Consider the following 11284-nt stretch of genomic DNA (forward strand, 5'->3'; position numbering starts at 1 on the left):
TTTCCGTTATAAATGGAGACAGTTGTGGTTAAAAAATTACTTGTGCATGAAGTTAATTAGCTTATTCACATATGTTTATATATATATATAGTAATTTAAATTTGATTAAAATATTATTTAAGTTTCTACAAATGATCATACGTCGTTAAATTTTTAATAGAACCACTGATATATCTCATTAAAGTATTATTAAATTATTAATGAAATTATTAACATATTTCAAAATGTTAATCTTATTTTCGAGTCTCAGAGATGATAATGAGCCGCAGAGGCGTATCTAGGTCTAGGTCATGGCCCACCTTATGCAAAAAGGGTAGATTATTTATTTAGTCATCCACTTATTAGTTAGTTTTTGTTTTGGTCATCCAATTATTATTTATTTTAAATCATACCTAATGTTATATTTTATTTCTATTTTGGTCAATCGTCTTTAAAAAATTAACAGTGATGTTAATGTGTCATCATAAGATAATACTACATCAGGATTGAAAAATAATTAAAAAATTCACGTTAGCATCACTGTTAATTTTTAACGACTGGTGACCAAAACAGAACCAAAACATGATATTAGGTATGTTTTTGAAAAAAATAATAGTTGTTTGACCAAAACATAAATTAAATAATAGGTGAGTTACCAAATAAGTGGTTTACCCTAAATAAAAATTTGAATGAATTATGTTAAGAAAATTATATTGCTCCCATTAATATATTTTTTCCTTAGATTTAATCCACATATATATAATTGTTATTATATTTTAAAAATAAAAAATATATATGAATTATGATAATGAACTTTTTATTATATTTATATTCACTCAATCCATAAATTTTTTCTGAATTCATCATTAATGAATGGAATATCTTAATTTTTTATAATATTTGAATATGTGAAAACGAATCGAATAATTACGAATATCGGAATCTAGGCTATCCATTATCATCTTTGTCAAGTCAAAATGGTTTATAAGTGTTCTATATACCATTATAATATTTGGATTCTTACACCTATGTTAATACTTTCGGCAATTGTTTGAGATTGATTGTTAAGGACGAAGGTTTTAGGTCGGAAAACCGTGTATCGGCAACATCTATCTGTTTTGACGCGGAAGGTACCGGCATCAATGATGACAAGTTCAATACGGTCTATAGTGCCGGAGCATTGTGATGCTGCTATTATGCATATTGCCTACTGGAGTTGACAGGAGAGGTGCAATATATGGCTGACATGGTCATAGTTGAGTTGTGATTTAGGCCGTTCTCACTCATCAGCTTCACCTGCGGCACTTTGTTTCGGTGAAGATCGTGTAGGATTTGAGGTGGTTTTCATCATTCTCCGCCGTGTAAGGCTTAGAAATCCTCGGAACTGATGAATTCTTCCTCATTTAAGTTCTATGCACAACCTTTCACTTAAGCCAAAAGGAAAAAAGTATAACCTTCCATTTTACATCAGCTCATTCTCCAACCGTGAAATTTGTTAATGATATGTTTTCTTCCCTTCATTTTGTTGTAGTCACATTGCAACCCGTATGTAACCCACCTCATATAACATATTTATAAGTATCAAGTGAATAGATATAAAATATTTTTTATAAAAAATATATATCCTCCGATTCCTATCACATATGTGACATAAAATTCATAAAGTAAAATGTTTCAATAATATTTGAATACAAATAATAATGTAAAATAGGTGAGATCGATAAACAAATACAAAGTCATATTTATGTTTATCAACTATCCAAATAGACCTAATTTTTGTCTTATCTTCGTACCATCACTCACAAAACATATACTCGTCCTCATTTAATTGAGTTCGGAATGTAATGAAAACTATTTAATATGTCACTGGAATTCTTACAATCATATTCATGTAGGCCTAACTTTTGTTTTTATATTCGCACTTTATCCTCATGCAGTTGAATTTTGAAACGGAATCTATTTAACTTGTCCCACTGACATTCCTACATTACGAATTTAAAAATAATAATTAATTTGATGTAAGGAAAAAATAATAATACAAGACAGGTGAGAAAAACGAGTACATTCATATTAACTTTTGCCCATCACTTATGCATGTTTAATTTTTGTTCTTATCTTCGTACCACCACCCATAAAACATGTACTCATCCATTTGAACGTGGATTTCATTTAACTCATTCCACGAACATTCCAACTGATAATATTATTACGGATTTAAAAATAATAACTAATTTAGTATAAAAGACAAATTAAAAAAAATTACCAAAAATAAACCAAGCAAAAAATGTGAAAACAAAAGGTAAGAACAGAAATTATCAGAAAATAGCGGTTGCCAACTCATAATAACACCTCGCGTAGAACTACGCTCATACTTGCAGCTAAGACTCCCTCGGCGAACTTTTCTCTATTCAAATGTAGAATTTAACTCCCAAAATCACTAATCCAATCAATTAAACGGCGTTTTTTCTCGAAAAATCACCGGTGTCCTGTATATTTATCGATCTAATACCGATCAAATTATATTTCCTGATCTAACACTCGTAGCAGTAAAGCGCGCTCCTTACCCCGCGCTATATGCTGATTTGGCGTCATATGGGGTATAGCGCCCCCTGTACCGCGCTATATGTTGACATGGCTTACACGTGGGTATAGCGCGGGCCCTGATCCGCGCTATAGCTGTTTATCTGACACGTGGGGTATAGAACGGTACAGGGGGCGCGCTATACCTTTAATTACCCCCAATCTTCCCTATAAATACTCCATCCTCTATTACTTTCATCACACCATATTCTCTCAAATACTCTCTCTATTTAAGGTATATTTTATAATATTTTTAATATTATGTATTTAATTTATTTAAGTATTTTACTTTATTTAATATTTTACTAATATAATTTTTTTTGCAGATATATAATGGAAGGTGGTCTACTTCGCTTGGATGAAAATCATATATCTCGACACTTTGCTGATACATTAACATTTTAACGTTTTAATTTAATTTAAATTATTTGTAATAATTTGTTGATTTATTTAATGCATGATTATTAGATTAACAATTAATTTGTGTGATTATTTAATTTTAGGAGAATGACCGTGTATTAGATCCTTTTATTAGGAATCTTAAGTTAGTGATACCTAGTCGTGTCTTGCCGTATTTATTAGAGGTTGGATTTGGTTACATAGGTAGATATCATGGTCACTGTAAGATATAACCAGACCTTATTTCTGCCTTAGTAGAGCAGTGGAGGTCGGAGACCCACACATTCCATCTTCCGTGCGGAGAGTGCACGATTACACTTGAGGATGTTGCTATGCACCTAGGGCTTCCGGTGGATGGAGATGTGATATCAGGGATCTCGTAGGGTTTCTGGACTACTTTGTGTCGGGATAATCTAGGACGTGTCCCAGAAAGTTTTATCGGATGTAGGATATCGTTAAATTGGTTAGATGCCAATTTTCGGGAGTTGAGCGCAGACGCCTCTGAGGATGAAGTTAAGATGTATGCATGGGCATGCATACTGCAGTTGATAGGAGGGTTGCTGATGCCAGACAAATCGCGCAACCTAGTTCACTGCATGTGGTTGCGACATCTTAGCGACTTTCGTCTGGTTGGATCATTCAGTTGGGGCTCGACAGTTTTGGTTTTGCTGTACAGGGACATGTGTGGAGCCACTAACTACAGGCGTAATACTATCGATAGATGTTTCCTGCTGCTGCAGTCTTGGGCATGGTATCGATTGCCCTTTTTATGTCCCGTTGTGAAGAACCCATTCATATTTCCACTACTTCTGAGGTAATTATAAAACTGATTTTGTATATTAATAATTTTATACAACGTATAGTAATTTTTTTCCTTGAATAGGTGGTCTATTGATAGGAAAAATCATCAGGAGCTACCTGATGATTTAGAAAAAATTAGGGTGCTAATCGATCATAAGGCTAGTACACAGGTATGAATTTTAATGTTTAAAAATTGATTTTAGATTATAGTTATATAATTAGATTATTATTTTGATAAAAAATTATATAATATTTGTTTTAGTTTGAATGGGTTTCATATTGTACTGATGATGTGAGGGCAGTGATCCCACCTGAGTTGAGGGGCCCATCAGATGTTTGGATGGTGATGGTCCCTCTGATCTGTTATGCGACCGTCAAGTGGCACTCTACTGATCGTGTGCTTCGGCAGTTTGGTTGTTTTCAACCAATTCCGGAAGCACCTCGCATTATGGATGAGTTGCATAGCTTAGATAGACGCGGCAAGACAGATACAAATTGGCTGGTGAGGCATCATGAGTGGGTCGTGTTGTGAGAGGATCGACATCGGTGCCTTCCTCGTAGAGAGCTTATTTTTGATGACATCTTGATGGTTGCTGACGGTTATTATGAGTGGTTCAACAGTAACGGGAAACCGTTTCTGTTTCCCGAGGATGCACGAGGGCATATCTTTCCGCGACGTCGACAGAGACGTTCACCGACACAGCACCATCGTCCCCCCGACTCATGGACGGAGAGCAGGTGCTTCCGGTTCATCCTCAACTGCACCAGCAGGACCTTCACAGTAGCCACCACAACCATTTATGATGCTGCAACCATATATGATGACGTCGTCTTTCCATTACCAGATGTCGCCACCGCCTTCACCTGGTTTTATGACCCCGTCGCCGCCACTGTCACAGATGACCCCTCCTGGAGGCTATTATGGGTCAATGTTTGCAGATTCAACTTAGGGTTCATATGTTGGATATCTGGCGGGTTCAACCTCATCACCTATGGCCGCAACACAGACACCTCCTGTATAGTTTTCACACTCAGCGATGTCTGGGTTTAATGAGTTTTCCCAGTTTTCGCAGGCCGGTGGGATAGTCAGTCATACACCTCCAGGGTCCTTATTCTATGGAGGTGCTTCATCATCATCAGCTCCTCATCAACCTAATGCACCTGCTCAGGACGAAAACGACGACGACGAAGGTGATGATGATGACAAAGAGGAGTCAGAACCAGTGATACGAAGAAATCCTCCTCTAGACTGACAGCCACCGCCCTGCGGAACACATTCGCGTCGCAGGCATCGATAGATTTTTTTTATATTTGTATTTACTTTATTTTGTTAAATTGTAATTTTTTATTATTTCTCATTTAATACTTACTTTATTTTGTTAAATTTGTTGGACTTTTTTTTAATGTATTTCAGTTGATTTTGTTTATTACCATTTAATATCAGTTATTGTAATTTGGTTATCATTTACCATTTAATTCTTATTGTAAGTTTGTTGTATTTAAAATTATATTCAAATACCAAATTGTTATTAGTTTGATAAAATTTAGTGATTGTGTTCGTTTTTTTAATCTTCATCAGCGATTATCGAATGACATTAACTTGAAGTAAATGCAAATTAAAGTACAAGAATTATTATTTGATAAACAAATACATCATTTCCTCATCAATTGTTACTTGATGACAACAGAAGTGGACATGTTTTTCTAGTGTGTCCTGGGTTTCTACAATGCCCACATCTTCTGTCTTGTCTAGATCATTCTCGAATATCCATATCACAATGAATTCGATTAGATTTTGGACGACCACGCTCCCTCAATAAACTCAGATTTGGTACAATCGGAAGCCAATCTTGAACCTCATCAGGGTCTTTGTCATTACCTATGGGGGAAAATCAAATTTGTATACCTTAAAAACTTCATATAGTAGGTATACGGGATCCACAAAATGATTATAGTATTGACGTGTATGCGAGCAAGATGCTATCACATGAAAGCATGGATACTTCAGAGCTTGAAAAAACCCGCAGTCGCACGTTTTGTCCCTTAGATTTACTATTAACGACACAACTTCAATCTCTTGAAGAGGTTGCGGTAACTCTGTGACACGAAACATTTCATGCCTTCTAGAGAAGCTTGTTACAGACATTCCATTTGATGCAACAATTTTTTTTCTGTAGATTTGCAACTAATATAGGGTGATAGACATGACCGCCTTGCATCCAGGTTTGAGCTTGTCCCCCGAGCTTCGCAAAAAGCGCCCCCAAATAAAAATATATAGTTTTTACCAAAGCCGCTACAGGTAAGTGACGTGCACCCTTTAAGGTTGAATTGATTGCCTCAGCCAAGTTGGTCGTCATGTGTTCATATCGATATCCACCATCATATGCGTTCGTCTATATTTCTTTATCGATGAGGCTGATGTAATTGTATCTGTAACATCCCCAAAAGCCGGATCAGTGACTAAAATGTAAATTTTGGAAACTGTGTGCTCAATTTTGAAATAAGTTAAAAGTGTTGGGATTTAAGTAAAGAATTTTGATGATGGATTGAATAGCATAGATGGATAATTAAAGGGGCAATTTAGTCTTTTCAGCTTAAAGGATATTTTGTATTTCCTTTAAATACAGGTGATATACGTGGGTTTTGGGAGAGTTCTGGAAGCCTTCTTCTTGCTCTCTTCTTCTTCTTCTCGTAGCTCCAGCTTAAAGGTAAGTTTGATTTTTAACTGATTTCTGGAATTTATAAGTTGGTTTTGAATCTTTGGGGGTTATATAAGCTTAAGGAAAGCTTGTATAAACTTAAAACATCAAGAAGGGAGAATTAGAAAGGAATTTCTATTAAAAGATTAAAAATGAAATTTTGATATAGAAAGGTTTTTGAAATTCTAAGGATGAATTTGACTTGTCATCAATCTAATTAAGAAGTATAAAGTGTTAGAATCGGATTTAGAACACATTGAAAATTTGGTATGATTTTTGAATCTCGTATGGAATATAGGATTTTGAGGTTTAAGATGAAATAAATGAATATAGATTGGTTTAAGTATGTGTACTAGAGTTAAGAATGAAAAGGGGATGATATATGAAGTGTTTGAGAGGAAATGAAGTAATTTTCGGGTTGAAAATATGATTTCTGGGCAAGGGGAATCGGTACCCATTCAAGGGGAACCGATACCCCTTCAAACGACAAAATTTCCAGAATGTCATGAGGGAATCGATACCCCCTTAGTAGGGAACCGATTCCCCCTAAAGGAAAATTGGGAATATGGGTTTAATAAGTTCGTTTAAGTTGCTAGTATCAAATTACAAGGTGTAGGTATCTAATAATTGCCTTAAAATGTATAATTATGTAGATTCAGAGCTTAAACGAGTTCTGGAACCATTGACAAGTAAGATCGATCAAGGGGAAAGATAATAGATTGGAATTGACTAGTGAGGCCAGGTGAGTGCATATTCAATAGTATATGATGTGCAATGGGAATAAGACTTGCGATGAGTCTATTTCCTGAAGTGTTACACATGAATGCATGATTAAAGGCATGAGTTGAATATGCATGTATGTATGCTTGAGTATATGGATTGATCTGTTCTTTTATGTGTTAGATGATAAAGTATAAGTAATTACATAAGAAAGGTTATGAATTATATGAGATATAAACTATGTGATCATAGTAAAATATAATTATTACTATATGATAAGTGAAATAAGCTGGATAATATTGATCTATAGGATGAAGTGAGAATAGTACACTAACTAGGAGATTTGAACATAAATGATAAGATGAACATATAAGATAAGCTAGATGGGAAAGATTCATATGTTTAAATAAAACTATAACACATGGGTTGTATGATAGAAAATTATGAAGTTATATGAGAAGATTATAGGAGTTATATGAAATTGAATTAAGTAAACAAATTAGATTATATATAGAGAAATAATAGAAGTGAGATATGTTTATAAGTCTGCCCTAGATGAATATGAATACGAAATATAAGAGTGCTATATGATTTATATTAGGATAATCTTGAGGATATATATATAGATAGATATGAAATGAAATGAAATGAGTTATATGAATACACAATTATGTGATGAAATGGTGGATTACCTGAACATGTGAATATATATATATATGTCTAAGAGAAGGCATAAGATTAAGATATAAGCAATGTGACTATAAGTATATGTGCTCTAAGTGATATGACTTATAAGTATTTCTATTATAATGTTACATGATATGTTATGTATGTTAAAGGAATTATGTGATGGTATAAGAATTGATATGAAATATATATGTGAAAACAAGTATATGTTATGAGACAAAACCTATGATTATAAGCTACGTGAAAGTGTTCCTATCTGTTATATGAAGTATATGATCATATGTGAACAAAATATGATGAGTATGTGTACATGAATAAAGGTGATTGGGTGAGAAATGATAGAAATTATATGAAAACATGACATATGTGACATGTGAATTATATGGAAATGATTTACGTGTAAGTGAACTACGTGACTATGTGATCATATGAAAAGAAGCTATGTGATAAGTGATATGTGAAAGTGAATTACAAGTTTATGTGAATATTTGAAATGAAATAAATGATAACGCCCATGTTATGTGTCATGAGAGCTAGGGGTATAGTTGGCATGCCAAGAGTCGAGGGTCTACGCGGTTCTTCGGGACATATGTATATTCTTTGGAACATGTGTGAAGTCTGGAAAGACACATACTTGATCCCTAGCATATGTATATGATTCTTAAAGAATTCTATGTGGTCCTTATGGACATTATTATATGGCACTACGGTGCAATTCTACGCGGTTCTTCGGGACATATGTATATTCTTTGGAACATGTGTGAAGTCTGGAAAGACACATACTTGATCCCTAGCATATGTATATGATTCTTAAAGAATTCTATGTGGTCCTTATGGACATCATTATATGGCACTACGGTGCAATTCTACGGGGCACTTCGGTGCATTTATACGAGCTGTGGTGACAACATAGTGCACAACCTCTATAGACTCACATATCGATAGTTCTCACATATGTACATGGGCTAATCCAGAGATATGAACAAATATAAGTTAGTGGCATGATAAATGCTATAGAAATGATATGATGTTGTGTGTGTATAGTGTTTGATTGAAAAAGTATGTGATTATATGATAAACTGTTAATGATGAATTATGTGTATGTATGTATTTACTGCAATTAATCTGATATGATTTTATACATGAAAAATGCATGGAATTGCTATAACATGATAGAACAGAACATGCATGTATCAATATATGTTTTAAAGTGCATTATAAGTTGTTATGCCTCACTAAGTCTTCGACTTAGCGTGTGATTGTTTCACACGTAGGTTTCGAGAAGAGTAAGGAGTGATGCGGAGCAAGACAGGTCAGTTTTCCTTACCAAAAGATCAGATCAGAAATATTTGACAAAGTATGTATTTGGTTATGTATAAAGTGTTGGCATGTAATAAGTCATTAAGTACGAGCACTCTGATAAAGTCTTTATTTTGATTTAAATAAAGTTTTAAATTTCCCGGGATTTTTCTTAAGAGTCAAGGTTTGAAAAGTCAATGTGACACTTCGGACTCGTATCCGGGTCGGATACGGGTTGGGGGTGTTACAGTATCCTTCCTCGTTCTTCGCCCGCAAATCTTGAAGCATTGATTCAAACGTTCGAGGAAGTAGTTCGTAACCTGATCAAAAAATGTATAACTTACTAACTTGCTTTCTTTGCAAAATTAAAACGATTGAAAGAAAACAAACTACATCAGTTTCACTTACCTATGCGTACAATTAATTGACGCTCATCATTCTTCTTGTACCTTCCATGATAGTTCGCAACAATGTGTTGGAGACAATACCTATGTTGGACAAAGGGTGGTTGCCACATTGGACCCAAATACTCCATTGCTGCTTTGATCCCAGCTCCGCGATCTGAAATGACACAGATGTTTTCCCTCGTGATAACATGTACACGTAAATTTCGAAGGAAAAAAGCCCAAGAATCTATATATTCTCCTTCGACAAGAGCAAAAGCAACTGGATGAATGTTGCGATTGCCATCTTGGACAACTGTCAATAATAAAATTTGCTTGTATTTTCCATACAAGAAAGTCCCGTCGATCTGGACCACAGGCTTGCAATATTTGACAGCATTACACACACTATGGGTAACTCTAAAAAACCGGTAGAATTGACTTCGATCGCGAAGAACTCGATCATTATGGTATGCATAGGAGGTTTCGAAGTCCACAATTGTCCCAGGATTCAACGTCCGCACCAACCTAAACCAACCTGGAAGTTCGTTGTAAGATGTATCCCATTCGCCATGAAGTTTGACAATGGCATTTTGTTTTGCCAACCAAGTTTTTTTATAGGAGACAGTGTACCCATACTGTGATTGTATAGCTGAAATCAATACTGCAACAGCTATATGAGAGCTTCTTTTTACCATGGGCATGATGTCTTGACATATCATTTCAGAGTCCAAGTTGAGATGATCTTGGTTGACCCCTCTAGCACAACATGTGTGAGGACTGTTGTATACTGTTAGTTCCCATATGTTGTTTTTCCTCTTCATTTTCGATACGCGAACCATCCAATTGCATCCGTTTTCTAGTCGGGCACAATAGCATACATATTTTTTAGTCGTCGATCGATTGACTCTGGACTGAATATAATTACGAATATTGTAATTTTTTATAGCCATCACCGCTTCTTCTTTGCTTGAAAACTCTATGCCTAAATATAACTTACCATTATTTATTGATGAGTAATATCCATAGTCACCGAGATGAGGCATATCCGCAAATTCTGGCCCGTACATTGCACCATAATCAGCTTCATACATGTGTGCAGGAGGGTCAGTTTGTGCCACATTTCCTGGAACTTTATCATCATCGGAGTTGAATTGCGGTGATTCTGGGTGAATGAATAGTCCAGTCTCAGCACCATCCGCACCAGGCTCACGAAGCGGTTCTTCTGGTGGAGATGATGGTTCCTCCATGCTCTCCACATTTAGGTCGAAGAATCTACTACTTGCACGCCTTCTCCTTGAATTAGAAGGCATGTCGACATTGAGATCGAAAAAGCTCGCAGTCGAATGCCTCCCCCTAGAGCTTGAAGCCATCGTGTCAAATGGAAACTGCACAGATGGTTGCGTAGATGGCATCTCCATATGGTCAAAGAAATTTGCAGATGAATGACTTCCCCTTGAACTGGACGCGGTGTTGTCATACGGATTGTTCGTAGACCCACCTCGGTACATATCATAAGGAGTTGCGGATGAATGTCTCCCCATTATGGTATTAAAATCATTACACATTACTGTAGTCGGGCTGTCAACTTGATCAACTTGTTCAGCCAGCCCATAGTGGGAGCTTAATGATTGACCCCGAACAGCACGCACTTGAACAAAATGTGTATACATCTCAATAGCGGCGTCTGAATAATTACTTTGAGTTTCAACCATCATTTGAACATCATCATTGTTC

This window comes from Hibiscus syriacus, unplaced genomic scaffold, assembly GCF_006381635.1.
Source record: "Hibiscus syriacus cultivar Baekdansim isolate YM2019G1 unplaced genomic scaffold, ASM638163v2 tig00110020_pilon, whole genome shotgun sequence".
Lineage (NCBI taxonomy): Eukaryota > Viridiplantae > Streptophyta > Magnoliopsida > Malvales > Malvaceae > Hibiscus > Hibiscus syriacus.